Source organism: Eubalaena glacialis, chromosome 1 (assembly GCF_028564815.1).
Source record: "Eubalaena glacialis isolate mEubGla1 chromosome 1, mEubGla1.1.hap2.+ XY, whole genome shotgun sequence".
Taxonomy (NCBI): Eukaryota; Metazoa; Chordata; class Mammalia; order Artiodactyla; family Balaenidae; genus Eubalaena; species Eubalaena glacialis.
In genome coordinates, this window is record NC_083716.1 from 91,880,352 (window position 1) to 91,907,851 (window position 27,500).

General features: G+C 74.2%; 18 non-coding genes and 9 pseudogenes across 18 annotated transcripts in view; all 27 read right to left on the minus strand.

The window, feature by feature from the left end:
* Nucleotides 1-359: 359 nt before the first annotated feature.
* On the minus strand, nt 360-478 carry LOC133074875 (5S ribosomal RNA; annotated as a pseudogene).
* Nucleotides 479-1,424: 946 nt separating this feature from the next.
* Nucleotides 1,425-1,543, minus strand: LOC133079128 (5S ribosomal RNA). Its single transcript, XR_009698054.1, has one exon. It is a non-coding gene; the product is annotated as a 5S ribosomal RNA (ribosomal RNA).
* A 918-nt stretch (nt 1,544-2,461) lies between these two features.
* Nucleotides 2,462-2,580, minus strand: LOC133079447 (5S ribosomal RNA). The gene has a single exon (XR_009698200.1). It is a non-coding gene; the product is annotated as a 5S ribosomal RNA (ribosomal RNA).
* Nucleotides 2,581-3,489: 909 nt separating this feature from the next.
* Nucleotides 3,490-3,608, minus strand: LOC133074886 (5S ribosomal RNA; annotated as a pseudogene).
* A 946-nt stretch (nt 3,609-4,554) lies between these two features.
* LOC133079500 (5S ribosomal RNA) lies at nt 4,555-4,673 on the minus strand. The gene has a single exon (XR_009698217.1). It is a non-coding gene; the product is annotated as a 5S ribosomal RNA (ribosomal RNA).
* A 918-nt stretch (nt 4,674-5,591) lies between these two features.
* LOC133079549 (5S ribosomal RNA) lies at nt 5,592-5,710 on the minus strand. Its single transcript, XR_009698233.1, has one exon. It is a non-coding gene; the product is annotated as a 5S ribosomal RNA (ribosomal RNA).
* Nucleotides 5,711-6,619: 909 nt separating this feature from the next.
* Nucleotides 6,620-6,738, minus strand: LOC133074897 (5S ribosomal RNA; annotated as a pseudogene).
* A 946-nt stretch (nt 6,739-7,684) lies between these two features.
* Nucleotides 7,685-7,803, minus strand: LOC133079599 (5S ribosomal RNA). The gene has a single exon (XR_009698252.1). It is a non-coding gene; the product is annotated as a 5S ribosomal RNA (ribosomal RNA).
* Nucleotides 7,804-8,721: 918 nt separating this feature from the next.
* LOC133079654 (5S ribosomal RNA) lies at nt 8,722-8,840 on the minus strand. Its single transcript, XR_009698268.1, has one exon. It is a non-coding gene; the product is annotated as a 5S ribosomal RNA (ribosomal RNA).
* Nucleotides 8,841-9,749: 909 nt separating this feature from the next.
* On the minus strand, nt 9,750-9,868 carry LOC133074908 (5S ribosomal RNA; annotated as a pseudogene).
* Nucleotides 9,869-10,814: 946 nt separating this feature from the next.
* On the minus strand, nt 10,815-10,933 carry LOC133104594 (5S ribosomal RNA). Its single transcript, XR_009703660.1, has one exon. It is a non-coding gene; the product is annotated as a 5S ribosomal RNA (ribosomal RNA).
* A 918-nt stretch (nt 10,934-11,851) lies between these two features.
* Nucleotides 11,852-11,970, minus strand: LOC133079718 (5S ribosomal RNA). The gene has a single exon (XR_009698280.1). It is a non-coding gene; the product is annotated as a 5S ribosomal RNA (ribosomal RNA).
* Nucleotides 11,971-12,879: 909 nt separating this feature from the next.
* Nucleotides 12,880-12,998, minus strand: LOC133074912 (5S ribosomal RNA; annotated as a pseudogene).
* Nucleotides 12,999-13,944: 946 nt separating this feature from the next.
* LOC133079765 (5S ribosomal RNA) lies at nt 13,945-14,063 on the minus strand. Its single transcript, XR_009698299.1, has one exon. It is a non-coding gene; the product is annotated as a 5S ribosomal RNA (ribosomal RNA).
* A 918-nt stretch (nt 14,064-14,981) lies between these two features.
* LOC133079825 (5S ribosomal RNA) lies at nt 14,982-15,100 on the minus strand. The gene has a single exon (XR_009698322.1). It is a non-coding gene; the product is annotated as a 5S ribosomal RNA (ribosomal RNA).
* A 907-nt stretch (nt 15,101-16,007) lies between these two features.
* LOC133074916 (5S ribosomal RNA) lies at nt 16,008-16,126 on the minus strand (annotated as a pseudogene).
* Nucleotides 16,127-17,072: 946 nt separating this feature from the next.
* LOC133079882 (5S ribosomal RNA) lies at nt 17,073-17,191 on the minus strand. The gene has a single exon (XR_009698335.1). It is a non-coding gene; the product is annotated as a 5S ribosomal RNA (ribosomal RNA).
* A 918-nt stretch (nt 17,192-18,109) lies between these two features.
* Nucleotides 18,110-18,228, minus strand: LOC133079936 (5S ribosomal RNA). Its single transcript, XR_009698350.1, has one exon. It is a non-coding gene; the product is annotated as a 5S ribosomal RNA (ribosomal RNA).
* A 910-nt stretch (nt 18,229-19,138) lies between these two features.
* LOC133074920 (5S ribosomal RNA) lies at nt 19,139-19,257 on the minus strand (annotated as a pseudogene).
* Nucleotides 19,258-20,203: 946 nt separating this feature from the next.
* LOC133079993 (5S ribosomal RNA) lies at nt 20,204-20,322 on the minus strand. The gene has a single exon (XR_009698363.1). It is a non-coding gene; the product is annotated as a 5S ribosomal RNA (ribosomal RNA).
* Nucleotides 20,323-21,240: 918 nt separating this feature from the next.
* On the minus strand, nt 21,241-21,359 carry LOC133080025 (5S ribosomal RNA). Its single transcript, XR_009698376.1, has one exon. It is a non-coding gene; the product is annotated as a 5S ribosomal RNA (ribosomal RNA).
* A 910-nt stretch (nt 21,360-22,269) lies between these two features.
* LOC133074926 (5S ribosomal RNA) lies at nt 22,270-22,388 on the minus strand (annotated as a pseudogene).
* Nucleotides 22,389-23,334: 946 nt separating this feature from the next.
* On the minus strand, nt 23,335-23,453 carry LOC133080093 (5S ribosomal RNA). Its single transcript, XR_009698396.1, has one exon. It is a non-coding gene; the product is annotated as a 5S ribosomal RNA (ribosomal RNA).
* A 918-nt stretch (nt 23,454-24,371) lies between these two features.
* On the minus strand, nt 24,372-24,490 carry LOC133080150 (5S ribosomal RNA). Its single transcript, XR_009698413.1, has one exon. It is a non-coding gene; the product is annotated as a 5S ribosomal RNA (ribosomal RNA).
* Nucleotides 24,491-25,397: 907 nt separating this feature from the next.
* LOC133074933 (5S ribosomal RNA) lies at nt 25,398-25,516 on the minus strand (annotated as a pseudogene).
* Nucleotides 25,517-26,426: 910 nt separating this feature from the next.
* On the minus strand, nt 26,427-26,545 carry LOC133080215 (5S ribosomal RNA). The gene has a single exon (XR_009698436.1). It is a non-coding gene; the product is annotated as a 5S ribosomal RNA (ribosomal RNA).
* Nucleotides 26,546-27,493: 948 nt separating this feature from the next.
* LOC133080286 (5S ribosomal RNA) overlaps nt 27,494-27,500 on the minus strand; it is a 119-nt gene continuing 112 nt past the window's right edge. The window contains exon 1 of the ribosomal RNA XR_009698452.1: nt 27,494-27,500. This exon is cut by the window's right edge and continues 112 nt beyond it. This is a non-coding gene — a ribosomal RNA (5S ribosomal RNA).

Genomic DNA, 27,500 nt, shown 5'->3' on the forward strand with positions numbered 1-27,500 from the left:
GGGCTTTTTCCGGAGGGAGCTGTGGAGAGACACACGGGCAGACAGGGGGCTGCGGCGCGGCTGGGCTCCGGTGGGGGCGGCCAAGTGCAGGTCGAGGGCCTCGCGGGCCGCACAGACGGCACCCCGGCCTGCGGCGGAGTCTGGGTCCGGGCCAGCCACCACGGGAGCGGCTGGGGTGGCGGCTGCCTTCCAGGGCCGCATTCTGGCCGCATGTCCAGCCAGCTCGGCGGGGAGCGATCCCTCCGGCGCGCTGTGTTGGGAGGGACGTGAGGAGGTGAGGCCTGCAGCGGTGCTCAGCGGGGGCGGAGGCGGCCTCGGCCGCGGGCCACTAAATGTCAAGGCGGAGCGGGAGGCAAAAAAGCCTACAGCACTCGGTATTCCCATGTGGTCTCCCATCCAGGTACGAAACAGGCCAGACCCTGATTAGCTTCCGAGATCAGACGAGGTGTGGTGCGTTCAGGGAGGTGTGGCCGTAGAATGCAGCGGGGGCCACGGTGTGCCTCTTGAGGCTTAGCTTCGCTGGTGCTGGCGACTTACCGCCAGCCCGGCAGCCAACCCTCTCCGGCGCGGCCCTGCCGTCCGCCCAGGCAAGCGACAGGAGGCCTCGAGGGCCCGGGGGTGGTGGAGTTGTGGGCGACTTCGCAGCTCAGGTCAGGCGGGACCCTCCAGGCCTGTAGGCGCTTGGCCCTCCGCCCCAGAGCCGCTCAACGCTCACAGGACTTGGCCCCGGAGGCTTAAGGGCCTGTGGCCCTCGGTCCCTTGTGCATTCCCCACCCTGTCAATCCACACAGTGCTAGGCGCAGCCCAGCCACGGCCTGGCCGGCCCGCCTGCCCAACGGCAGTTGGCCCGAAGCCACTGGGAGCCACCATTGAGCCGGCACGGCCCCTTAGACACAGCAACGCCACCCTTGCCCCCACGCCAACTGCCGAGCAAAGTTCCCGGCGCCTGGTGTCTAGCCAGCCCAGCGAACCGGTCCCAGCCCACGACCCCGCTCCCACTCTCGGCCGTGGCGAAGTGGCAAAGGGTGGGCTTTTTCCGGAGGGAGCTGTGGAGAGACACACGGGCAGACAGGGGGCTGCGGCGCGGCTGGGCTCCGGTGGGGGCGGCCAAGTGCAGGTCGAGGGCTTCGTGGGCCGCACGGACGGCACCCCGGCCTGCGGCGGAGTCTGGGTCCGGGCCAGCCACCACGGGAGCGGCTGGGGTGGCGGCTGCCTTCCAGGGCCGCCTTCTGGCCGCCTGGCCGGCCAGGCCGGCGCGGAGCGCCCCCTCTGGCGCGCTGTGGTGGGAGGGGCCGGAGGAGGTGGGGCCTGCAGCGCTGCCCGGCGGGGGCGGGGGCGGGGGCGGAGGCAGCGGCCTCGGCCTCGGCCTCGGCCTCGGCCTAGGCCGCGGGCGACTAAAGGAGAAGGCGGAGCGGGAGGCAAAAAGCCTACAGCACCCGGTATTCCCAGGCGGTCTCCCATCCAAGTACTAACCAGGCCCGACCCTGCTTAGCTTCCGAGATCAGACGAGATCGGGCGCGTTCAGGGTGGTATGGCCGTAGACGTTAAGAGGGGCCCGCGGAGTGCCTCTTGAGGCCCAGCTTCGCTGGCGCTTGCGCCTCCCCGCCAGCCCGGCGGCCAGCCCGCCCCGGCAGGGCCCCGCCGCCCGCCCAGGCAGGGCAACGGCGGCCTCGGGTACCAGGGGGGTGGCGGAGGGTTCGGCGACCTCCCAGCCCAGGGCGGGCGGGACCCACCAAACCGTTCGGCGCTTGGCGCCCCGCCCCAGATCCCGCACGTCGCTCACAGGGACGTGGCCCCGGAGGCTTCAGGGCCCGGGGCCCGCGGTCCCTTGGGCCTCCCCTCTGCCCGCCCACGCGGCGCTAGGCGCAGCCCAGCCGCAGCCCGGGCCGGCCCTCCTGCCCGACGGCAGTCGGCCCTTAACCCACTGGGAGCCACCATTGAGTCGGCACGGCCCCTTAGCCCCAGCAAGGCCACCCTTGCCCCCACGCCACCCGCCGAGCACAGGACCCGGCGCCTTGTGGCCGGCCGGCCCGGAGCACCGGCCCCGGCCCCCGCCCCCGCTCCCGCCCCCGGCCGTGGCGAAACGGCGGAGGGGGGGCTTTTTCCGGAGGGAGCTGTGGAGAGACACACCGGCAGATAGGTGGCTGCGCCGGGGCTGGGCGCTGGTGGGGGCGGCCAGGTGCAGGTCAAGGGGCTCGCGGGCCGCACGGCCGGCACCCGGGCCTGAGGCGGAGTCTGGGTTCAGGCCAGCCACCCCGGGAGCGGCTGGGATGCGGCTGCCTTCCAGGGCCGCCTTCTGGCCGCCTGGCCGGCCAGGCAGGCGGAGAGCGCCCCCTCTGGCGCGCTGTGGTGGGAGGGGCCGGAGGAGGTGGGGCCTGCAGCGGTGCCCGGCGGGGGCGGGGGCGGGGGCGGGGGCGGAGGCGGCGGGCGACTAAAGGAGAAGGCGGAGCGGGAGGCAAAAAGCCTACAGCACCCGGTATTCCCAGGCGGTCTCCCATCCAAGTACTAACCAGGCCCGACCCTGCTTAGCTTCCGAGATCAGACGAGATCGGGCGCGTTCAGGGTGGTATGGCCGTAGACGCAGGAGGGGCCCGCGCGGTGCCTCTTGAGGCCCAGCTTCGCTGGCGCCTGCGCCTTACCGCCATGCCGGCGGCCAGCCCTCTCCGGCAGGGCCCTGCCGCCCGCCCAGGCAGGCGACAGGAGGCCTCGGGGACCCGGGGGTGGCGGAGTGGTGGGCCACCTCGCAGCCCAGGGCGGGCGGGACGCTCCAGGCCCGTCGGCGCTTGGCGCCCCGCCGCAGATCCCGCTCGACGCTCACAGGGACGCGGCCCCGGAGGCTTCAGGGCCCGGCGGCCGCGGTCCCTTGGGCATCCCCCCCTGCCCGCCCACGCGGAGTTAGGCGCAGCCCGGCCACGGCCGGGCCGGCCCTCCGGCCGGGCAGCAGCTGGCCCGAAGCCACTGGGAGCCACCATGGAGTGGGCACGGCCCCTTAGCCCCAGCAAGGCCCCCCCTTGCCCCCACGCCGCCCGCCGAGCACAGGACCCCGGCCCTGGTGGCCGGCAGGCCCGGAGAAGCGGCCCCGGCCCCCGCCCCCGCTCCCGCCCCCGGCCGTGGCGAAACGGCGGAGGGGGGGCTTTTTCCGGAGGGAGCTGTGGAGAGACACACGGGCAGACAGGGGGCTGCGGCGCGGCTGGGCTCCGGTGGGGGCGGCCAAGTGCAGGTCGAGGGCCTCGCGGGCCGCACGGACGGCACCCCGGCCTGCGGCGGAGTCTGGGTCCGGGCCAGCCACCACGGGAGCGGCTGGGGTGGCGGCTGCCTTCCAGGGCCGCATTCTGGCCGCATGTCCAGCCAGCTCGGCGGGGAGCGATCCCTCCGGCGCGCTGTGTTGGGAGGGACGTGAGGAGGTGAGGCCTGCAGCGGTGCTCAGCGGGGGCGGAGGCGGCCTCGGCCGCGGGCCACTAAATGTCAAGGCGGAGCGGGAGGCAAAAAAGCCTACAGCACTCGGTATTCCCATGTGGTCTCCCATCCAGGTACGAAACAGGCCAGACCCTGATTAGCTTCCGAGATCAGACGAGGTGTGGTGCGTTCAGGGAGGTGTGGCCGTAGAATGCAGCGGGGGCCACGGTGTGCCTCTTGAGGCTTAGCTTCGCTGGTGCTGGCGACTTACCGCCAGCCCGGCAGCCAACCCTCTCCGGCGCGGCCCTGCCGTCCGCCCAGGCAAGCGACAGGAGGCCTCGAGGGCCCGGGGGTGGTGGAGTTGTGGGCGACTTCGCAGCTCAGGTCAGGCGGGACCCTCCAGGCCTGTAGGCGCTTGGCCCTCCGCCCCAGAGCCGCTCAACGCTCACAGGACTTGGCCCCGGAGGCTTAAGGGCCTGTGGCCCTCGGTCCCTTGTGCATTCCCCACCCTGTCAATCCACACAGTGCTAGGCGCAGCCCAGCCACGGCCTGGCCGGCCCGCCTGCCCAACGGCAGTTGGCCCGAAGCCACTGGGAGCCACCATTGAGCCGGCACGGCCCCTTAGACACAGCAACGCCACCCTTGCCCCCACGCCAACTGCCGAGCAAAGTTCCCGGCGCCTGGTGTCTAGCCAGCCCAGCGAACCGGTCCCAGCCCACGACCCCGCTCCCACTCTCGGCCGTGGCGAAGTGGCAAAGGGTGGGCTTTTTCCGGAGGGAGCTGTGGAGAGACACACGGGCAGACAGGGGGCTGCGGCGCGGCTGGGCTCCGGTGGGGGCGGCCAAGTGCAGGTCGAGGGCTTCGTGGGCCGCACGGACGGCACCCCGGCCTGCGGCGGAGTCTGGGTCCGGGCCAGCCACCACGGGAGCGGCTGGGGTGGCGGCTGCCTTCCAGGGCCGCCTTCTGGCCGCCTGGCCGGCCAGGCCGGCGCGGAGCGCCCCCTCTGGCGCGCTGTGGTGGGAGGGGCCGGAGGAGGTGGGGCCTGCAGCGCTGCCCGGCGGGGGCGGGGGCGGGGGCGGAGGCAGCGGCCTCGGCCTCGGCCTCGGCCTCGGCCTAGGCCGCGGGCGACTAAAGGAGAAGGCGGAGCGGGAGGCAAAAAGCCTACAGCACCCGGTATTCCCAGGCGGTCTCCCATCCAAGTACTAACCAGGCCCGACCCTGCTTAGCTTCCGAGATCAGACGAGATCGGGCGCGTTCAGGGTGGTATGGCCGTAGACGTTAAAAGGGGCCCGCGGAGTGCCTCTTGAGGCCCAGCTTCGCTGGCGCTTGCGCCTCCCCGCCAGCCCGGCGGCCAGCCCGCCCCGGCAGGGCCCCGCCGCCCGCCCAGGCAGGGCAACGGCGGCCTCGGGTACCAGGGGGGTGGCGGAGGGTTCGGCGACCTCCCAGCCCAGGGCGGGCGGGACCCACCAAACCGTTCGGCGCTTGGCGCCCCGCCCCAGATCCCGCACGTCGCTCACAGGGACGTGGCCCCAGAGGCTTCAGGGCCCGGGGCCCGCGGTCCCTTGGGCCTCCCCTCTGCCCGCCCACGCGGCGCTAGGCGCAGCCCAGCCGCAGCCCGGGCCGGCCCTCCTGCCCGACGGCAGTCGGCCCTTAACCCACTGGGAGCCACCATTGAGTCGGCACGGCCCCTTAGCCCCAGCAAGGCCACCCTTGCCCCCACGCCACCCGCCGAGCACAGGACCCGGCGCCTTGTGGCCGGCCGGCCCGGAGCACCGGCCCCGGCCCCCGCCCCCGCTCCCGCCCCCGGCCGTGGCGAAACGGCGGAGGGGGGGCTTTTTCCGGAGGGAGCTGTGGAGAGACACACCGGCAGATAGGTGGCTGCGCCGGGGCTGGGCGCTGGTGGGGGCGGCCAGGTGCAGGTCAAGGGGCTCGCGGGCCGCACGGCCGGCACCCGGGCCTGAGGCGGAGTCTGGGTTCAGGCCAGCCACCCCGGGAGCGGCTGGGATGCGGCTGCCTTCCAGGGCCGCCTTCTGGCCGCCTGGCCGGCCAGGCAGGCGGAGAGCGCCCCCTCTGGCGCGCTGTGGTGGGAGGGGCCGGAGGAGGTGGGGCCTGCAGCGGTGCCCGGCGGGGGCGGGGGCGGGGGCGGGGGCGGAGGCGGCGGGCGACTAAAGGAGAAGGCGGAGCGGGAGGCAAAAAGCCTACAGCACCCGGTATTCCCAGGCGGTCTCCCATCCAAGTACTAACCAGGCCCGACCCTGCTTAGCTTCCGAGATCAGACGAGATCGGGCGCGTTCAGGGTGGTATGGCCGTAGACGCAGGAGGGGCCCGCGCGGTGCCTCTTGAGGCCCAGCTTCGCTGGCGCCTGCGCCTTACCGCCATGCCGGCGGCCAGCCCTCTCCGGCAGGGCCCTGCCGCCCGCCCAGGCAGGCGACAGGAGGCCTCGGGGACCCGGGGGTGGCGGAGTGGTGGGCCACCTCGCAGCCCAGGGCGGGCGGGACGCTCCAGGCCCGTCGGCGCTTGGCGCCCCGCCGCAGATCCCGCTCGACGCTCACAGGGACGCGGCCCCGGAGGCTTCAGGGCCCGGCGGCCGCGGTCCCTTGGGCATCCCCCCCTGCCCGCCCACGCGGAGTTAGGCGCAGCCCGGCCACGGCCGGGCCGGCCCTCCGGCCGGGCAGCAGCTGGCCCGAAGCCACTGGGAGCCACCATGGAGTGGGCACGGCCCCTTAGCCCCAGCAAGGCCCCCCCTTGCCCCCACGCCGCCCGCCGAGCACAGGACCCCGGCCCTGGTGGCCGGCAGGCCCGGAGAAGCGGCCCCGGCCCCCGCCCCCGCTCCCGCCCCCGGCCGTGGCGAAACGGCGGAGGGGGGGCTTTTTCCGGAGGGAGCTGTGGAGAGACACACGGGCAGACAGGGGGCTGCGGCGCGGCTGGGCTCCGGTGGGGGCGGCCAAGTGCAGGTCGAGGGCCTCGCGGGCCGCACAGACGGCACCCCGGCCTGCGGCGGAGTCTGGGTCCGGGCCAGCCACCACGGGAGCGGCTGGGGTGGCGGCTGCCTTCCAGGGCCGCATTCTGGCCGCATGTCCAGCCAGCTCGGCGGGGAGCGATCCCTCCGGCGCGCTGTGTTGGGAGGGACGTGAGGAGGTGAGGCCTGCAGCGGTGCTCAGCGGGGGCGGAGGCGGCCTCGGCCGCGGGCCACTAAATGTCAAGGCGGAGCGGGAGGCAAAAAAGCCTACAGCACTCGGTATTCCCATGTGGTCTCCCATCCAGGTACGAAACAGGCCAGACCCTGATTAGCTTCCGAGATCAGACGAGGTGTGGTGCGTTCAGGGAGGTGTGGCCGTAGAATGCAGCGGGGGCCACGGTGTGCCTCTTGAGGCTTAGCTTCGCTGGTGCTGGCGACTTACCGCCAGCCCGGCAGCCAACCCTCTCCGGCGCGGCCCTGCCGTCCGCCCAGGCAAGCGACAGGAGGCCTCGAGGGCCCGGGGGTGGTGGAGTTGTGGGCGACTTCGCAGCTCAGGTCAGGCGGGACCCTCCAGGCCTGTAGGCGCTTGGCCCTCCGCCCCAGAGCCGCTCAACGCTCACAGGACTTGGCCCCGGAGGCTTAAGGGCCTGTGGCCCTCGGTCCCTTGTGCATTCCCCACCCTGTCAATCCACACAGTGCTAGGCGCAGCCCAGCCACGGCCTGGCCGGCCCGCCTGCCCAACGGCAGTTGGCCCGAAGCCACTGGGAGCCACCATTGAGCCGGCACGGCCCCTTAGACACAGCAACGCCACCCTTGCCCCCACGCCAACTGCCGAGCAAAGTTCCCGGCGCCTGGTGTCTAGCCAGCCCAGCGAACCGGTCCCAGCCCACGACCCCGCTCCCACTCTCGGCCGTGGCGAAGTGGCAAAGGGTGGGCTTTTTCCGGAGGGAGCTGTGGAGAGACACACGGGCAGACAGGGGGCTGCGGCGCGGCTGGGCTCCGGTGGGGGCGGCCAAGTGCAGGTCGAGGGCTTCGTGGGCCGCACGGACGGCACCCCGGCCTGCGGCGGAGTCTGGGTCCGGGCCAGCCACCACGGGAGCGGCTGGGGTGGCGGCTGCCTTCCAGGGCCGCCTTCTGGCCGCCTGGCCGGCCAGGCCGGCGCGGAGCGCCCCCTCTGGCGCGCTGTGGTGGGAGGGGCCGGAGGAGGTGGGGCCTGCAGCGCTGCCCGGCGGGGGCGGGGGCGGGGGCGGAGGCAGCGGCCTCGGCCTCGGCCTCGGCCTCGGCCTAGGCCGCGGGCGACTAAAGGAGAAGGCGGAGCGGGAGGCAAAAAGCCTACAGCACCCGGTATTCCCAGGCGGTCTCCCATCCAAGTACTAACCAGGCCCGACCCTGCTTAGCTTCCGAGATCAGACGAGATCGGGCGCGTTCAGGGTGGTATGGCCGTAGACGTTAAGAGGGGCCCGCGGAGTGCCTCTTGAGGCCCAGCTTCGCTGGCGCTTGCGCCTCCCCGCCAGCCCGGCGGCCAGCCCGCCCCGGCAGGGCCCCGCCGCCCGCCCAGGCAGGGCAACGGCGGCCTCGGGTACCAGGGGGGTGGCGGAGGGTTCGGCGACCTCCCAGCCCAGGGCGGGCGGGACCCACCAAACCGTTCGGCGCTTGGCGCCCCGCCCCAGATCCCGCACGTCGCTCACAGGGACGTGGCCCCGGAGGCTTCAGGGCCCGGGGCCCGCGGTCCCTTGGGCCTCCCCTCTGCCCGCCCACGCGGCGCTAGGCGCAGCCCAGCCGCAGCCCGGGCCGGCCCTCCTGCCCGACGGCAGTCGGCCCTTAACCCACTGGGAGCCACCATTGAGTCGGCACGGCCCCTTAGCCCCAGCAAGGCCACCCTTGCCCCCACGCCACCCGCCGAGCACAGGACCCGGCGCCTTGTGGCCGGCCGGCCCGGAGCACCGGCCCCGGCCCCCGCCCCCGCTCCCGCCCCCGGCCGTGGCGAAACGGCGGAGGGGGGGCTTTTTCCGGAGGGAGCTGTGGAGAGACACACCGGCAGATAGGTGGCTGCGCCGGGGCTGGGCGCTGGTGGGGGCGGCCAGGTGCAGGTCAAGGGGCTCGCGGGCCGCACGGCCGGCACCCGGGCCTGAGGCGGAGTCTGGGTTCAGGCCAGCCACCCCGGGAGCGGCTGGGATGCGGCTGCCTTCCAGGGCCGCCTTCTGGCCGCCTGGCCGGCCAGGCAGGCGGAGAGCGCCCCCTCTGGCGCGCTGTGGTGGGAGGGGCCGGAGGAGGTGGGGCCTGCAGCGGTGCCCGGCGGGGGCGGGGGCGGGGGCGGGGGCGGAGGCGGCGGGCGACTAAAGGAGAAGGCGGAGCGGGAGGCAAAAAGCCTACAGCACCCGGTATTCCCAGGCGGTCTCCCATCCAAGTACTAACCAGGCCCGACCCTGCTTAGCTTCCGAGATCAGACGAGATCGGGCGCGTTCAGGGTGGTATGGCCGTAGACGCAGGAGGGGCCCGCGCGGTGCCTCTTGAGGCCCAGCTTCGCTGGCGCCTGCGCCTTACCGCCATGCCGGCGGCCAGCCCTCTCCGGCAGGGCCCTGCCGCCCGCCCAGGCAGGCGACAGGAGGCCTCGGGGACCCGGGGGTGGCGGAGTGGTGGGCCACCTCGCAGCCCAGGGCGGGCGGGACGCTCCAGGCCCGTCGGCGCTTGGCGCCCCGCCGCAGATCCCGCTCGACGCTCACAGGGACGCGGCCCCGGAGGCTTCAGGGCCCGGCGGCCGCGGTCCCTTGGGCATCCCCCCCTGCCCGCCCACGCGGAGTTAGGCGCAGCCCGGCCACGGCCGGGCCGGCCCTCCGGCCGGGCAGCAGCTGGCCCGAAGCCACTGGGAGCCACCATGGAGTGGGCACGGCCCCTTAGCCCCAGCAAGGCCCCCCCTTGCCCCCACGCCGCCCGCCGAGCACAGGACCCCGGCCCTGGTGGCCGGCAGGCCCGGAGAAGCGGCCCCGGCCCCCGCCCCCGCTCCCGCCCCCGGCCGTGGCGAAACGGCGGAGGGGGGGCTTTTTCCGGAGGGAGCTGTGGAGAGACACACGGGCAGACAGGGGGCTGCGGCGCGGCTGGGCTCCGGTGGGGGCGGCCAAGTGCAGGTCGAGGGCCTCGCGGGCCGCACGGACGGCACCCCGGCCTGCGGCGGAGTCTGGGTCCGGGCCAGCCACCACGGGAGCGGCTGGGGTGGCGGCTGCCTTCCAGGGCCGCATTCTGGCCGCATGTCCAGCCAGCTCGGCGGGGAGCGATCCCTCCGGCGCGCTGTGTTGGGAGGGACGTGAGGAGGTGAGGCCTGCAGCGGTGCTCAGCGGGGGCGGAGGCGGCCTCGGCCGCGGGCCACTAAATGTCAAGGCGGAGCGGGAGGCAAAAAAGCCTACAGCACTCGGTATTCCCATGTGGTCTCCCATCCAGGTACGAAACAGGCCAGACCCTGATTAGCTTCCGAGATCAGACGAGGTGTGGTGCGTTCAGGGAGGTGTGGCCGTAGAATGCAGCGGGGGCCACGGTGTGCCTCTTGAGGCTTAGCTTCGCTGGTGCTGGCGACTTACCGCCAGCCCGGCAGCCAACCCTCTCCGGCGCGGCCCTGCCGTCCGCCCAGGCAAGCGACAGGAGGCCTCGAGGGCCCGGGGGTGGTGGAGTTGTGGGCGACTTCGCAGCTCAGGTCAGGCGGGACCCTCCAGGCCTGTAGGCGCTTGGCCCTCCGCCCCAGAGCCGCTCAACGCTCACAGGACTTGGCCCCGGAGGCTTAAGGGCCTGTGGCCCTCGGTCCCTTGTGCATTCCCCACCCTGTCAATCCACACAGTGCTAGGCGCAGCCCAGCCACGGCCTGGCCGGCCCGCCTGCCCAACGGCAGTTGGCCCGAAGCCACTGGGAGCCACCATTGAGCCGGCACGGCCCCTTAGACACAGCAACGCCACCCTTGCCCCCACGCCAACTGCCGAGCAAAGTTCCCGGCGCCTGGTGTCTAGCCAGCCCAGCGAACCGGTCCCAGCCCACGACCCCGCTCCCACTCTCGGCCGTGGCGAAGTGGCAAAGGGTGGGCTTTTTCCGGAGGGAGCTGTGGAGAGACACACGGGCAGACAGGGGGCTGCGGCGCGGCTGGGCTCCGGTGGGGGCGGCCAAGTGCAGGTCGAGGGCTTCGTGGGCCGCACGGACGGCACCCCGGCCTGCGGCGGAGTCTGGGTCCGGGCCAGCCACCACGGGAGCGGCTGGGGTGGCGGCTGCCTTCCAGGGCCGCCTTCTGGCCGCCTGGCCGGCCAGGCCGGCGCGGAGCGCCCCCTCTGGCGCGCTGTGGTGGGAGGGGCCGGAGGAGGTGGGGCCTGCAGCGCTGCCCGGCGGGGGCGGGGGCGGGGGCGGAGGCAGCGGCCTCGGCCTCGGCCTCGGCCTCGGCCTAGGCCGCGGGCGACTAAAGGAGAAGGCGGAGCGGGAGGCAAAAAGCCTACAGCACCCGGTATTCCCAGGCGGTCTCCCATCCAAGTACTAACCAGGCCCGACCCTGCTTAGCTTCCGAGATCAGACGAGATCGGGCGCGTTCAGGGTGGATTGGCCGTAGACGTTAAAAGGGGCCCGCGGAGTGCCTCTTGAGGCCCAGCTTCGCTGGCGCTTGCGCCTCCCCGCCAGCCCGGCGGCCAGCCCGCCCCGGCAGGGCCCCGCCGCCCGCCCAGGCAGGGCAACGGCGGCCTCGGGTACCAGGGGGGTGGCGGAGGGTTCGGCGACCTCCCAGCCCAGGGCGGGCGGGACCCACCAAACCGTTCGGCGCTTGGCGCCCCGCCCCAGATCCCGCACGTCGCTCACAGGGACGTGGCCCCAGAGGCTTCAGGGCCCGGGGCCCGCGGTCCCTTGGGCCTCCCCTCTGCCCGCCCACGCGGCGCTAGGCGCAGCCCAGCCGCAGCCCGGGCCGGCCCTCCTGCCCGACGGCAGTCGGCCCTTAACCCACTGGGAGCCACCATTGAGTCGGCACGGCCCCTTAGCCCCAGCAAGGCCACCCTTGCCCCCACGCCACCCGCCGAGCACAGGACCCGGCGCCTTGTGGCCGGCCGGCCCGGAGCACCGGCCCCGGCCCCCGCCCCCGCTCCCGCCCCCGGCCGTGGCGAAACGGCGGAGGGGGGGCTTTTTCCGGAGGGAGCTGTGGAGAGACACACCGGCAGATAGGTGGCTGCGCCGGGGCTGGGCGCTGGTGGGGGCGGCCAGGTGCAGGTCAAGGGGCTCGCGGGCCGCACGGCCGGCACCCGGGCCTGAGGCGGAGTCTGGGTTCAGGCCAGCCACCCCGGGAGCGGCTGGGATGCGGCTGCCTTCCAGGGCCGCCTTCTGGCCGCCTGGCCGGCCAGGCAGGCGGAGAGCGCCCCCTCTGGCGCGCTGTGGTGGGAGGGGCCGGAGGAGGTGGGGCCTGCAGCGGTGCCCGGCGGGGGCGGGGGCGGGGGCGGGGGCGGAGGCGGCGGGCGACTAAAGGAGAAGGCGGAGCGGGAGGCAAAAAGCCTACAGCACCCGGTATTCCCAGGCGGTCTCCCATCCAAGTACTAACCAGGCCCGACCCTGCTTAGCTTCCGAGATCAGACGAGATCGGGCGCGTTCAGGGTGGTATGGCCGTAGACGCAGGAGGGGCCCGCGCGGTGCCTCTTGAGGCCCAGCTTCGCTGGCGCCTGCGCCTTACCGCCATGCCGGCGGCCAGCCCTCTCCGGCAGGGCCCTGCCGCCCGCCCAGGCAGGCGACAGGAGGCCTCGGGGACCCGGGGGTGGCGGAGTGGTGGGCCACCTCGCAGCCCAGGGCGGGCGGGACGCTCCAGGCCCGTCGGCGCTTGGCGCCCCGCCGCAGATCCCGCTCGACGCTCACAGGGACGCGGCCCCGGAGGCTTCAGGGCCCGGCGGCCGCGGTCCCTTGGGCATCCCCCCCTGCCCGCCCACGCGGAGTTAGGCGCAGCCCGGCCACGGCCGGGCCGGCCCTCCGGCCGGGCAGCAGCTGGCCCGAAGCCACTGGGAGCCACCATGGAGTGGGCACGGCCCCTTAGCCCCAGCAAGGCCCCCCCTTGCCCCCACGCCGCCCGCCGAGCACAGGACCCCGGCCCTGGTGGCCGGCAGGCCCGGAGAAGCGGCCCCGGCCCCCGCCCCCGCTCCCGCCCCCGGCCGTGGCGAAACGGCGGAGGGGGGGCTTTTTCCGGAGGGAGCTGTGGAGAGACACACGGGCAGACAGGGGGCTGCGGCGCGGCTGGGCTCCGGTGGGGGCGGCCAAGTGCAGGTCGAGGGCCTCGCGGGCCGCACAGACGGCACCCCGGCCTGCGGCGGAGTCTGGGTCCGGGCCAGCCACCACGGGAGCGGCTGGGGTGGCGGCTGCCTTCCCGGGCCGCATTCTGGCCGCATGTCCAGCCAGCTCGGCGGGGAGCGATCCCTCCGGCGCGCTGTGTTGGGAGGGACGTGAGGAGGTGAGGCCTGCAGCGGTGCTCAGCGGGGGCGGAGGCGGCCTCGGCCGCGGGCCACTAAATGTCAAGGCGGAGCGGGAGGCAAAAAAGCCTACAGCACTCGGTATTCCCATGTGGTCTCCCATCCAGGTACGAAACAGGCCAGACCCTGATTAGCTTCCGAGATCAGACGAGGTGTGGTGCGTTCAGGGAGGTGTGGCCGTAGAATGCAGCGGGGGCCACGGTGTGCCTCTTGAGGCTTAGCTTCGCTGGTGCTGGCGACTTACCGCCAGCCCGGCAGCCAACCCTCTCCGGCGCGGCCCTGCCGTCCGCCCAGGCAAGCGACAGGAGGCCTCGAGGGCCCGGGGGTGGTGGAGTTGTGGGCGACTTCGCAGCTCAGGTCAGGCGGGACCCTCCAGGCCTGTAGGCGCTTGGCCCTCCGCCCCAGAGCCGCTCAACGCTAACAGGACTTGGCCCCGGAGGCTTAAGGGCCTGTGGCCCTCGGTCCCTTGTGCATTCCCCACCCTGTCAATCCACACAGTGCTAGGCGCAGCCCAGCCACGGCCTGGCCGGCCCGCCTGCCCAACGGCAGTTGGCCCGAAGCCACTGGGAGCCACCATTGAGCCGGCACGGCCCCTTAGACACAGCAACGCCACCCTTGCCCCCACGCCAACTGCCGAGCAAAGTTCCCGGCGCCTGGTGTCTAGCCAGCCCAGCGAACCGGTCCCAGCCCACGACCCCGCTCCCACTCTCGGCCGTGGCGAAGTGGCAAAGGGTGGGCTTTTTCCGGAGGGAGCTGTGGAGAGACACACGGGCAGACAGGGGGCTGCGGCGCGGCTGGGCTCCGGTGGGGGCGGCCAAGTGCAGGTCGAGGGCTTCGTGGGCCGCACGGACGGCACCCCGGCCTGCGGCGGAGTCTGGGTCCGGGCCAGCCACCACGGGAGCGGCTGGGGTGGCGGCTGCCTTCCAGGGCCGCCTTCTGGCCGCCTGGCCGGCCAGGCCGGCGCGGAGCGCCCCCTCTGGCGCGCTGTGGTGGGAGGGGCCGGAGGAGGTGGGGCCTGCAGCGCTGCCCGGCGGGGGCGGGGGCGGGGGCGGAGGCAGCGGCCTCGGCCTCGGCCTCGGCCTCGGCCTAGGCCGCGGGCGACTAAAGGAGAAGGCGGAGCGGGAGGCAAAAAGCCTACAGCACCCGGTATTCCCAGGCGGTCTCCCATCCAAGTACTAACCAGGCCCGACCCTGCTTAGCTTCCGAGATCAGACGAGATCGGGCGCGTTCAGGGTGGTATGGCCGTAGACGTTAAAAGGGGCCCGCGGAGTGCCTCTTGAGGCCCAGCTTCGCTGGCGCTTGCGCCTCCCCGCCAGCCCGGCGGCCAGCCCGCCCCGGCAGGGCCCCGCCGCCCGCCCAGGCAGGGCAACGGCGGCCTCGGGTACCAGGGGGGTGGCGGAGGGTTCGGCGACCTCCCAGCCCAGGGCGGGCGGGACCCACCAAACCGTTCGGCGCTTGGCGCCCCGCCCCAGATCCCGCACGTCGCTCACAGGGACGTGGCCCCGGAGGCTTCAGGGCCCGGGGCCCGCGGTCCCTTGGGCCTCCCCTCTGCCCGCCCACGCGGCGCTAGGCGCAGCCCAGCCGCAGCCCGGGCCGGCCCTCCTGCCCGACGGCAGTCGGCCCTTAACCCACTGGGAGCCACCATTGAGTCGGCACGGCCCCTTAGCCCCAGCAAGGCCACCCTTGCCCCCACGCCACCCGCCGAGCACAGGACCCGGCGCCTTGTGGCCGGCCGGCCCGGAGCACCGGCCCCGGCCCCCGCCCCCGCTCCCGCCCCCGGCCGTGGCGAAACGGCGGAGGGGGGGCTTTTTCCGGAGGGAGCTGTGGAGAGACACACCGGCAGATAGGTGGCTGCGCCGGGGCTGGGCGCTGGTGGGGGCGGCCAGGTGCAGGTCAAGGGGCTCGCGGGCCGCACGGCCAGCACCCGGGCCTGAGGCGGAGTCTGGGTTCAGGCCAGCCACCCCGGGAGCGGCTGGGATGCGGCTGCCTTCCAGGGCCGCCTTCTGGCCGCCTGGCCGGCCAGGCAGGCGGAGAGCGCCCCCTCTGGCGCGCTGTGGTGGGAGGGGCCGGAGGAGGTGGGGCCTGCAGCGGTGCCCGGCGGGGGCGGGGGCGGGGGCGGGGGCGGAGGCGGCGGGCGACTAAAGGAGAAGGCGGAGCGGGAGGCAAAAAGCCTACAGCACCCGGTATTCCCAGGCGGTCTCCCATCCAAGTACTAACCAGGCCCGACCCTGCTTAGCTTCCGAGATCAGACGAGATCGGGCGCGTTCAGGGTGGTATGGCCGTAGACGCAGGAGGGGCCCGCGCGGTGCCTCTTGAGGCCCAGCTTCGCTGGCGCCTGCGCCTTACCGCCATGCCGGCGGCCAGCCCTCTCCGGCAGGGCCCTGCCGCCCGCCCAGGCAGGCGACAGGAGGCCTCGGGGACCCGGGGGTGGCGGAGTGGTGGGCCACCTCGCAGCCCAGGGCAGGCGGGACGCTCCAGGCCCGTCGGCGCTTGGCGCCCCGCCGCAGATCCCGCTCGACGCTCACAGGGACGCGGCCCCGGAGGCTTCAGGGCCCGGCGGCCGCGGTCCCTTGGGCATCCCCCCCTGCCCGCCCACGCGGAGTTAGGCGCAGCCCGGCCACGGCCGGGCCGGCCCTCCGGCCGGGCAGCAGCTGGCCCGAAGCCACTGGGAGCCACCATGGAGTGGGCACGGCCCCTTAGCCCCAGCAAGGCCCCCCCTTGCCCCCACGCCGCCCGCCGAGCACAGGACCCCAGCCCTGGTGGACGGCAGGCCCGGGAAGCGGCCCCGGCCCCCGCCCCCGCTCCCGCCCCCGGCCGTGGCGAAACGGCGGAGGGGGGGCTTTTTCCGGAGGGAGCTGTGGAGAGACACACGGGCAGACAGGGGGCTGCGGCGCGGCTGGGCTCCGGTGGGGGCGGCCAAGTGCAGGTCGAGGGCTTCGTGGGCCGCACGGACGGTACCCCGGCCTGCGGCGGAGTCTGGGACCGGGCCAGCCACCACGGGAGCGGCTGGGGTGGCGGCTGCCTTCCAGGGCCGCATTCTGGCCGCATGTCCAGCCAGCTCGGCGGGGAGCGATCCCTCCGGCGCGCTGTGTTGGGAGGGACGTGAGGAGGTGAGGCCTGCAGCGGTGCTCAGCGGGGCGGAGGCGGCCTCGGCCGCGGGCCACTAAATGTCAAGGCGGAGCGGGAGGCAAAAAAGCCTACAGCACTCGGTATTCCCATGTGGTCTCCCATCCAGGTACGAAACAGGCCAGACCCTGATTAGCTTCCGAGATCAGACGAGGTGTGGTGCGTTCAGGGAGGTGTGGCCGTAGAATGCAGCGGGGGCCACGGTGTGCCTCTTGAGGCTTAGCTTCGCTGGTGCTGGCGACTTACCGCCAGCCCGGCAGCCAACCCTCTCCGGCGCGGCCCTGCCGTCCGCCCAGGCAAGCGACAGGAGGCCTCGAGGGCCCGGGGGTGGTGGAGTTGTGGGCGACTTCGCAGCTCAGGTCAGGCGGGACCCTCCAGGCCTGTAGGCGCTTGGCCCTCCGCCCCAGAGCCGCTCAACCCTCACAGGACTTGGCCCCGGAGACTTAAGGGCCTGTGGCCCTCGGTCCCTTGTGCATTCCCCACCCTGTCAATCCACACAGTGCTAGGCGCAGCCCAGCCACGGCCTGGCCGGCCCGCCTGCCCAACGGCAGTTGGCCCGAAGCCACTGGGAGCCACCATTGAGCCGGCACGGCCCCTTAGACACAGCAACGCCACCCTTGCCCCCACGCCAACTGCCGAGCAAAGTTCCCGGCGCCTGGTGTCTAGCCAGCCCAGCGAACCGGTCCCAGCCCACGACCCCGCTCCCACTCTCGGCCGTGGCGAAGTGGCAAAGGGTGGGCTTTTTCCGGAGGGAGCTGTGGAGAGACACACGGGCAGACAGGGGGCTGCGGCGCGGCTGGGCTCCGGTGGGGGCGGCCAAGTGCAGGTCGAGGGCTTCGTGGGCCGCACGGACGGCACCCCGGCCTGCGGCGGAGTCTGGGTCCGGGCCAGCCACCACGGGAGCGGCTGGGGTGGCGGCTGCCTTCCAGGGCCGCCTTCTGGCCGCCTGGCCGGCCAGGCCGGCGCGGAGCGCCCCCTCTGGCGCGCTGTGGTGGGAGGGGCCGGAGGAGGTGGGGCCTGCAGCGCTGCCCGGCGGGGGCGGGGGCGGGGGCGGAGGCAGCGGCCTCGGCCTCGGCCTCGGCCTCGGCCTAGGCCGCGGGCGACTAAAGGAGAAGGCGGAGCGGGAGGCAAAAAGCCTACAGCACCCGGTATTCCCAGGCGGTCTCCCATCCAAGTACTAACCAGGCCCGACCCTGCTTAGCTTCCGAGATCAGACGAGATCGGGCGCGTTCAGGGTGGTATGGCCGTAGACGTTAAGAGGGGCCCGCGGAGTGCCTCTTGAGGCCCAGCTTCGCTGGCGCTTGCGCCTCCCCGCCAGCCCGGCGGCCAGCCCGCCCCGGCAGGGCCCCGCCGCCCGCCCAGGCAGGGCAACGGCGGCCTCGGGTACCAGGGGGGTGGCGGAGGGTTCGGCGACCTCCCAGCCCAGGGCGGGCGGGACCCACCAAACCGTTCGGCGCTTGGCGCCCCGCCCCAGATCCCGCACGTCGCTCACAGGGACGTGGCCCCGGAGGCTTCAGGGCCCGGGGCCCGCGGTCCCTTGGGCCTCCCCTCTGCCCGCCCACGCGGCGCTAGGCGCAGCCCAGCCGCAGCCCGGGCCGGCCCTCCTGCCCGACGGCAGTCGGCCCTTAACCCACTGGGAGCCACCATTGAGTCGGCACGGCCCCTTAGCCCCAGCAAGGCCACCCTTGCCCCCACGCCACCCGCCGAGCACAGGACCCGGCGCCTTGTGGCCGGCCGGCCCGGAGCACCAGCCCCGGCCCCCGCCCCCGCTCCCGCCCCCGGCCGTGGCGAAACGGCGGAGGGGGGGCTTTTTCCGGAGGGAGCTGTGGAGAGACACACCGGCAGATAGGTGGCTGCGCCGGGGCTGGGCGCTGGTGGGGGCGGCCAGGTGCAGGTCAAGGGGCTCGCGGGCCGCACGGCCGGCACCCGGGCCTGAGGCGGAGTCTGGGTTCAGGCCAGCCACCCCGGGAGCGGCTGGGATGCGGCTGCCTTCCAGGGCCGCCTTCTGGCCGCCTGGCCGGCCAGGCAGGCGGAGAGCGCCCCCTCTGGCGCGCTGTGGTGGGAGGGGCCGGAGGAGGTGGGGCCTGCAGCGGTGCCCGGCGGGGGCGGGGGCGGGGGCGGGGGCGGAGGCGGCGGGCGACTAAAGGAGAAGGCGGAGCGGGAGGCAAAAAGCCTACAGCACCCGGTATTCCCAGGCGGTCTCCCATCCAAGTACTAACCAGGCCCGACCCTGCTTAGCTTCCGAGATCAGACGAGATCGGGCGCGTTCAGGGTGGTATGGCCGTAGACGCAGGAGGGGCCCGCGCGGTGCCTCTTGAGGCCCAGCTTCGCTGGCGCCTGCGCCTTACCGCCATGCCGGCGGCCAGCCCTCTCCGGCAGGGCCCTGCCGCCCGCCCAGGCAGGCGACAGGAGGCCTCGGGGACCCGGGGGTGGCGGAGTGGTGGGCCACCTCGCAGCCCAGGGCGGGCGGGACGCTCCAGGCCCGTCGGCGCTTGGCGCCCCGCCGCAGATCCCGCTCGACGCTCACAGGGACGCGGCCCCGGAGGCTTCAGGGCCCGGCGGCCGCGGTCCCTTGGGCATCCCCCCCTGCCCGCCCACGCGGAGTTAGGCGCAGCCCGGCCACGGCCGGGCCGGCCCTCCGGCCGGGCAGCAGCTGGCCCGAAGCCACTGGGAGCCACCATGGAGTGGGCACGGCCCCTTAGCCCCAGCAAGGCCCCCCCTTGCCCCCACGCCGCCCGCCGAGCACAGGACCCCGGCCCTGGTGGACGGCAGGCCCGGAGAAGCGGCCCCGGCCCCCGCCCCCGCTCCCGCCCCCGGCCGTGGCGAAACGGCGGAGGGGGGGGCTTTTTCCGGAGGGAGCTGTGGAGAGACACACGGGCAGACAGGGGGCTGCGGCGCGGCTGGGCTCCGGTGGGGGCGGCCAAGTGCAGGTCGAGGGCCTCGCGGGCCGCACGGACGGCACCCCGGCCTGCGGCGGAGTCTGGGTCCGGGCCAGCCACCACGGGAGCGGCTGGGGTGGCGGCTGCCTTCCAGGGCCGCATTCTGGCCGCATGTCCAGCCAGCTCGGCGGGGAGCGATCCCTCCGGCGCGCTGTGTTGGGAGGGACGTGAGGAGGTGAGGCCTGCAGCGGTGCTCAGCGGGGGCGGAGGTGGCCTCGGCCGCGGGCCACTAAATGTCAAGGCGGAGCGGGAGGCAAAAAAGCCTACAGCACTCGGTATTCCCATGTGGTCTCCCATCCAGGTACGAAACAGGCCAGACCCTGATTAGCTTCCGAGATCAGACGAGGTGTGGTGCGTTCAGGGAGGTGTGGCCGTAGAATGCAGCGGGGGCCACGGTGTGCCTCTTGAGGCTTAGCTTCGCTGGTGCTGGCGACTTACCGCCAGCCCGGCAGCCAACCCTCTCCGGCGCGGCCCTGCCGTCCGCCCAGGCAAGCGACAGGAGGCCTCGAGGGCCCGGGGGTGGTGGAGTTGTGGGCGACTTCGCAGCTCAGGTCAGGCGGGACCCTCCAGGCCTGTAGGCGCTTGGCCCTCCGCCCCAGAGCCGCTCAACGCTCACAGGACTTGGCCCCGGAGGCTTAAGGGCCTGTGGCCCTCGGTCCCTTGTGCATTCCCCACCCTGTCAATCCACACAGTGCTAGGCGCAGCCCAGCCACGGCCTGGCCGGCCCGCCTGCCCAACGGCAGTTGGCCCGAAGCCACTGGGAGCCACCATTGAGCCGGCACGGCCCCTTAGACACAGCAACGCCACCCTTGCCCCCACGCCAACTGCCGAGCAAAGTTCCCGGCGCCTGGTGTCTAGCCAGCCCAGCGAACCGGTCCCAGCCCACGACCCCGCTCCCACTCTCGGCCGTGGCGAAGTGGCAAAGGGTGGGCTTTTTCCGGAGGGAGCTGTGGAGAGACACACGGGCAGACAGGGGGCTGCGGCGCGGCTGGGCTCCGGTGGGGGCGGCCAAGTGCAGGTCGAGGGCTTCGTGGGCCGCACGGACGGCACCCCGGCCTGCGGCGGAGTCTGGGTCCGGGCCAGCCACCACGGGAGCGGCTGGGGTGGCGGCTGCCTTCCAGGGCCGCCTTCTGGCCGCCTGGCCGGCCAGGCCGGCGCGGAGCGCCCCCTCTGGCGCGCTGTGGTGGGAGGGGCCGGAGGAGGTGGGGCCTGCAGCGCTGCCCGGCGGGGGCGGGGGCGGGGGCGGAGGCAGCGGCCTCGGCCTCGGCCTCGGCCTCGGCCTAGGCCGCGGGCGACTAAAGGAGAAGGCGGAGCGGGAGGCAAAAAGCCTACAGCACCCGGTATTCCCAGGCGGTCTCCCATCCAAGTACTAACCAGGCCCGACCCTGCTTAGCTTCCGAGATCAGACGAGATCGGGCGCGTTCAGGGTGGTATGGCCGTAGACGTTAAGAGGGGCCCGCGGAGTGCCTCTTGAGGCCCAGCTTCGCTGGCGCTTGCGCCTCCCCGCCAGCCCGGCGGCCAGCCCGCCCCGGCAGGGCCCCGCCGCCCGCCCAGGCAGGGCAACGGCGGCCTCGGGTACCAGGGGGGTGGCGGAGGGTTCGGCGACCTCCCAGCCCAGGGCGGGCGGGACCCACCAAACCGTTCGGCGCTTGGCGCCCCGCCCCAGATCCCGCACGTCGCTCACAGGGACGTGGCCCCGGAGGCTTCAGGGCCCGGGGCCCGCGGTCCCTTGGGCCTCCCCTCTGCCCGCCCACGCGGCGCTAGGCGCAGCCCAGCCGCAGCCCGGGCCGGCCCTCCTGCCCGACGGCAGTCGGCCCTTAACCCACTGGGAGCCACCATTGAGTCGGCACGGCCCCTTAGCCCCAGCAAGGCCACCCTTGCCCCCACGCCACCCGCCGAGCACAGGACCCGGCGCCTTGTGGCCGGCCGGCCCGGAGCACCGGCCCCGGCCCCCGCCCCCGCTCCCGCCCCCGGCCGTGGCGAAACGGCGGAGGGGGGGCTTTTTCCGGAGGGAGCTGTGGAGAGACACACCGGCAGATAGGTGGCTGCGCCGGGGCTGGGCGCTGGTGGGGGCGGCCAGGTGCAGGTCAAGGGGCTCGCGGGCCGCACGGCCGGCACCCGGGCCTGAGGCGGAGTCTGGGTTCAGGCCAGCCACCCCGGGAGCGGCTGGGATGCGGCTGCCTTCCAGGGCCGCCTTCTGGCCGCCTGGCCGGCCAGGCAGGCGGAGAGCGCCCCCTCTGGCGCGCTGTGGTGGGAGGGGCCGGAGGAGGTGGGGCCTGCAGCGCTGCCCGGCGGGGGCGGGGGCGGGGGCGGGGGCGGAGGCGGCGGGCGACTAAAGGAGAAGGCGGAGCGGGAGGCAAAAAGCCTACAGCACCCGGTATTCCCAGGCGGTCTCCCATCCAAGTACTAACCAGGCCCGACCCTGCTTAGCTTCCGAGATCAGACGAGATCGGGCGCGTTCAGGGTGGTATGGCCGTAGACGCAGGAGGGGCCCGCGCGGTGCCTCTTGAGGCCCAGCTTCGCTGGCGCCTGCGCCTTACCGCCATGCCGGCGGCCAGCCCTCTCCGGCAGGGCCCTGCCGCCCGCCCAGGCAGGCGACAGGAGGCCTCGGGGACCCGGGGGTGGCGGAGTGGTGGGCCACCTCGCAGCCCAGGGCGGGCGGGACGCTCCAGGCCCGTCGGCGCTTGGCGCCCCGCCGCAGATCCCGCTCGACGCTCACAGGGACGCGGCCCCGGAGGCTTCAGGGCCCGGCGGCCGCGGTCCCTTGGGCATCCCCCCCTGCCCGCCCACGCGGAGTTAGGCGCAGCCCGGCCACGGCCGGGCCGGCCCTCCGGCCGGGCAGCAGCTGGCCCGAAGCCACTGGGAGCCACCATGGAGTGGGCACGGCACCTTAGCCCCAGCAAGGCCCCCCCTTGCCCCCACGCCGCCCGCCGAGCACAGGACCCCGGCCCTGGTGGCCGGCAGGCCCGGAGAAGCGGCCCCGGCCCCCGCCCCCGCTCCCGCCCCCGGCCGTGGCGAAACGGCGGAGGGGGGGGCTTTTTCCGGAGGGAGCTGTGGAGAGACACACGGGCAGACAGGGGGCTGCGGCGCGGCTGGGCTCCGGTGGGGGCGGCCAAGTGCCGGTCGAGGGCCTCGCGGGCCGCACGGACGGCACCCCGGCCTGCGGCGGAGTCTGGGTCCGGGCCAGCCACCACGGGAGCGGCTGGGGTGGCGGCTGCCTTCCAGGGCCGCATTCTGGCCGCATGTCCAGCCAGCTCGGCGGGGAGCGATCCCTCCGGCGCGCTGTGTTGGGAGGGACGTGAGGAGGTGAGGCCTGCAGCGGTGCTCAGCGGGGGCGGAGGCGGCCTCGGCCGCGGGCCACTAAATGTCAAGGCGGAGCGGGAGGCAAAAAAGCCTACAGCACTCGGTATTCCCATGTGGTCTCCCATCCAGGTACGAAACAGGCCAGACCCTGATTAGCTTCCGAGATCAGACGAGGTGTGGTGCGTTCAGGGAGGTGTGGCCGTAGAATGCAGCGGGGGCCACGGTGTGCCTCTTGAGGCTTAGCTTCGCTGGTGCTGGCGACTTACCGCCAGCCCGGCAGCCAACCCTCTCCGGCGTGGCCCTGCCGTCCGCCCAGGCAAGCGACAGGAGGCCTCGAGGGCCCGGGGGTGGTGGAGTTGTGGGCGACTTCGCAGCTCAGGTCAGGCGGGACCCTCCAGGCCTGTAGGCGCTTGGCCCTCCGCCCCAGAGCCGCTCAACGCTCACAGGACTTGGCCCCGGAGGCTTAAGGGCCTGTGGCCCTCGGTCCCTTGTGCATTCCCCACCCTGTCAATCCACACAGTGCTAGGCGCAGCCCAGCCACGGCCTGGCCGGCCCGCCTGCCCAACGGCAGTTGGCCCGAAGCCACTGGGAGCCACCATTGAGCCGGCACGGCCCCTTAGACACAGCAACGCCACCCTTGCCCCCACGCCAACTGCCGAGCAAAGTTCCCGGCGCCTGGTGTCTAGCCAGCCCAGCGAACCGGTCCCAGCCCACGACCCCGCTCCCACTCTCGGCCGTGGCGAAGTGGCAAAGGGTGGGCTTTTTCCGGAGGGAGCTGTGGAGAGACACACGGGCAGACAGGGGGTTGCGGCGCGGCTGGGCTCCGGTGGGGGCGGCCAAGTGCAGGTCGAGGGCTTCGTGGGCCGCACGGACGGCACCCCGGCCTGCGGCGGAGTCTGGGTCCGGGCCAGCCACCACGGGAGCGGCTGGGGTGGCGGCTGCCTTCCAGGGCCGCCTTCTGGCCGCCTGGCCGGCCAGGCCGGCGCGGAGCGCCCCCTCTGGCGCGCTGTGGTGGGAGGGGCCGGAGGAGGTGGGGCCTGCAGCGCTGCCCGGCGGGGGCGGGGGCGGGGGCGGAGGCAGCGGCCTCGGCCTCGGCCTCGGCCTCGGCCTAGGCCGCGGGCGACTAAAGGAGAAGGCGGAGCGGGAGGCAAAAAGCCTACAGCACCCGGTATTCCCAGGCGGTCTCCCATCCAAGTACTAACCAGGCCCGACCCTGCTTAGCTTCCGAGATCAGACGAGATCGGGCGCGTTCAGGGTGGTATGGCCGTAGACGTTAAGAGGGGCCCGCGGAGTGCCTCTTGAGGCCCAGCTTCGCTGGCGCTTGCGCCTCCCCGCCAGCCCGGCGGCCAGCCCGCCCCGGCAGGGCCCCGCCGCCCGCCCAGGCAGGGCAACGGCGGCCTCGGGTACCAGGGGGGTGGCGGAGGGTTCGGCGACCTCCCAGCCCAGGGCGGGCGGGACCCACCAAACCGTTCGGCGCTTGGCGCCCCGCCCCAGATCCCGCACGTCGCTCACAGGGACGTGGCCCCGGAGGCTTCAGGGCCCGGGGCCCGCGGTCCCTTGGGCCTCCCCTCTGCCCGCCCACGCGGCGCTAGGCGCAGCCCAGCCGCAGCCCGGGCCGGCCCTCCTGCCCGACGGCAGTCGGCCCTTAACCCACTGGGAGCCACCATTGAGTCGGCACGGCCCCTTAGCCCCAGCAAGGCCACCCTTGCCACCACGCCACCCGCCGAGCACAGGACCCGGCGCCTTGTGGCCGGCCGGCCCGGAGCACCGGCCCCGGCCCCCGCCCCCGCTCCCGCCCCCGGCCGTGGCGAAACGGCGGAGGGGGGGCTTTTTCCGGAGGGAGCTGTGGAGAGACACACCGGCAGATAGGTGGCTGCGCCGGGGCTGGGCGCTGGTGGGGGCGGCCAGGTGCAGGTCAAGGGGCTCGCGGGCCGCACGGCCGGCACCCGGGCCTGAGGCGGAGTCTGGGTTCAGGCCAGCCACCCCGGGAGCGGCTGGGATGCGGCTGCCTTCCAGGGCCGCCTTCTGGCCGCCTGGCCGGCCAGGCAGGCGGAGAGCGCCCCCTCTGGCGCGCTGTGGTGGGAGGGGCCGGAGGAGGTGGGGCCTGCAGCGCTGCCCGGCGGGGGCGGGGGCGGGGGCGGGGGCGGAGGCGGCGGGCGACTAAAGGAGAAGGCGGAGCGGGAGGCAAAAAGCCTACAGCACCCGGTATTCCCAGGCGGTCTCCCATCCAAGTACTAACCAGGCCCGACCCTGCTTAGCTTCCGAGATCAGACGAGATCGGGCGCGTTCAGGGTGGTATGGCCGTAGACGCAGGAGGGGCCCGCGCGGTGCCTCTTGAGGCCCAGCTTCGCTGGCGCCTGCGCCTTACCGCCATGCCGGCGGCCAGCCCTCTCCGGCAGGGCCCTGCCGCCCGCCCAGGCAGGCGACAGGAGGCCTCGGGGACCCGGGGGTGGCGGAGTGGTGGGCCACCTCGCAGCCCAGGGCGGGCGGGACGCTCCAGGCCCGTCGGCGCTTGGCGCCCCGCCGCAGATCCCGCTCGACGCTCACAGGGACGCGGCCCCGGAGGCTTCAGGGCCCGGCGGCCGCGGTCCCTTGGGCATCCCCCCCTGCCCGCCCACGCGGAGTTAGGCGCAGCCCGGCCACGGCCGGGCCGGCCCTCCGGCCGGGCAGCAGCTGGCCCGAAGCCACTGGGAGCCACCATGGAGTGGGCACGGCCCCTTAGCCCCAGCAAGGCCCCCCCTTGCCCCCACGCCGCCCGCCGAGCACAGGACCCCAGCCCTGGTGGACGGCAGGCCCGGGAAGCGGCCCCGGCCCCCGCCCCCGCTCCCGCCCCCGGCCGTGGCGAAACGGCGGAGGGGGGGCTTTTTCCGGAGGGAGCTGTGGAGAGACACACGGGCAGACAGGGGGCTGCGGCGCGGCTGGGCTCCGGTGGGGGCGGCCAAGTGCAGGTCGAGGGCTTCGTGGGCCGCACGGACGGTACCCCGGCCTGCGGCGGAGTCTGGGTCCGGGCCAGCCACCACGGGAGCGGCTGGGGTGGCGGCTGCCTTCCAGGGCCGCATTCTGGCCGCATGTCCAGCCAGCTCGGCGGGGAGCGATCCCTCCGGCGCGCTGTGTTGGGAGGGACGTGAGGAGGTGAGGCCTGCAGCGGTGCTCAGCGGGGCGGAGGCGGCCTCGGCCGCGGGCCACTAAATGTCAAGGCGGAGCGGGAGGCAAAAAAGCCTACAGCACTCGGTATTCCCATGTGGTCTCCCATCCAGGTACGAAACAGGCCAGACCCTGATTAGCTTCCGAGATCAGACGAGGTGTGGTGCGTTCAGGGAGGTGTGGCCGTAGAATGCAGCGGGGGCCACGGTGTGCCTCTTGAGGCTTAGCTTCGCTGGTGCTGGCGACTTACCGCCAGCCCGGCAGCCAACCCTCTCCGGCGCGGCCCTGCCGTCCGCCCAGGCAAGCGACAGGAGGCCTCGAGGGCCCGGGGGTGGTGGAGTTGTGGGCGACTTCGCAGCTCAGGTCAGGCGGGACCCTCCAGGCCTGTAGGCGCTTGGCCCTCCGCCCCAGAGCCGCTCAACCCTCACAGGACTTGGCCCCGGAGACTTAAGGGCCTGTGGCCCTCGGTCCCTTGTGCATTCCCCACCCTGTGAATCCACACAGTGCTAGGCGCAGCCCAGCCACGGCCTGGCCGGCCCGCCTGCCCAACGGCAGTTGGCCCGAAGCCACTGGGAGCCACCATTGAGCCGGCACGGCCCCTTAGACACAGCAACGCCACCCTTGCCCCCACGCCAACTGCCGAGCAAAGTTCCCGGCGCCTGGTGTCTAGCCAGCCCAGCGAACCGGTCCCAGCCCACGACCCCGCTCCCACTCTCGGCCGTGGCGAAGTGGCAAAGGGTGGGCTTTTTCCGGAGGGAGCTGTGGAGAGACACACGGGCAGACAGGGGGCTGCGGCGCGGCTGGGCTCCGGTGGGGGCGGCCAAGTGCAGGTCGAGGGCTTCGTGGGCCGCACAGACGGCACCCCGGCCTGCGGCGGAGTCTGGGTCCGGGCCAGCCACCACGGGAGCGGCTGGGGTGGCGGCTGCCTTCCAGGGCCGCCTTCTGGCCGCCTGGCCGGCCAGGCCGGCGCGGAGCGCCCCCTCTGGCGCGCTGTGGTGGGAGGGGCCGGAGGAGGTGGGGCCTGCAGCGCTGCCCGGCGGGGGCGGGGGCGGGGGCGGAGGCGGCGGGCGACTAAAGGAGAAGGCGGAGCGGGAGGCAAAAAGCCTACAGCACCCGGTATTCCCAGGCGGTCTCCCATCCAAGTACTAACCAGGCCCGACCCTGCTTAGCTTCCGAGATCAGACGAGATCGGGCGCGTTCAGGGTGGTATGGCCGTAGACGCAGGAGGGGCCCGCGCGGTGCCTCTTGAGGCCCCAGCTTCGCTGGCGCCTGCGCCTTACCGCCATGCCGGCGGCCAGCCCTCTCCCGCAGGGCCCTGCCGCCCGCCCAGGCAGGCGACAGGAGGCCTCGGGGACCCGGGGGTGGCGGAGTGGTGGGCCACCTCGCAGCCCAGGGCGGGCGGGACGCTCCAGGCCCGTCGGCGCTTGGCGCCCCGCCGCAGATCCCGCTCGACGCTCACAGGGACGCGGCCCCGGAGGCTTCAGGGCCCGGCGGCCGCGGTCCCTTGGGCATCCCCCCCTGCCCGCCCACGCGGAGTTAGGCGCAGCCCGGCCACGGCCGGGCCGGCCCTCCGGCCGGGCAGCAGCTGGCCCGAAGCCACTGGGAGCCACCATGGAGTGGGCACGGCCCCTTAGCCCCAGCAAGGCCCCCCCTTGCCCCCACGCCGCCCGCCGAGCACAGGACCCCGGCCCTGGTGGCCGGCAGGCCCGGAGAAGCGGCCCCGGCCCCCGCCCCCGCTCCCGCCCCCGGCCGTGGCGAAACGGCGGAGGGGGGGCTTTTTCCGGAGGGAGCTGTGGAGAGACACACGGGCAGACAGGGGGCTGCGGCGTGGCTGGGCTCCGGTGGGGGCGGCCAAGTGCAGGTCGAGGGCTTCGTGGGCCGCACGGACGGCACCCCGGCCTGCGGCGGAGTCTGGGTCCGGGCCAGCCACCACGGGAGCGGCTGGGGTGGCGGCTGCCTTCCAGGGCCGCCTTCTGGCCGCCTGGCCGGCCAGGCCGGCGCGGAGCGCCCCCTCTGGCGCGCTGTGGTGGGAGGGGCCGGAGGAGGTGGGGCCTGCAGCGCTGCCCGGCGGGGGCGGGGGCGGGGGCGGAGGCAGCGGCCTCGGCCTCGGCCTCGGCCTCGGCCTAGGCCGCGGGCGACTAAAGGAGAAGGCGGAGCGGGAGGCAAAAAGCCTAC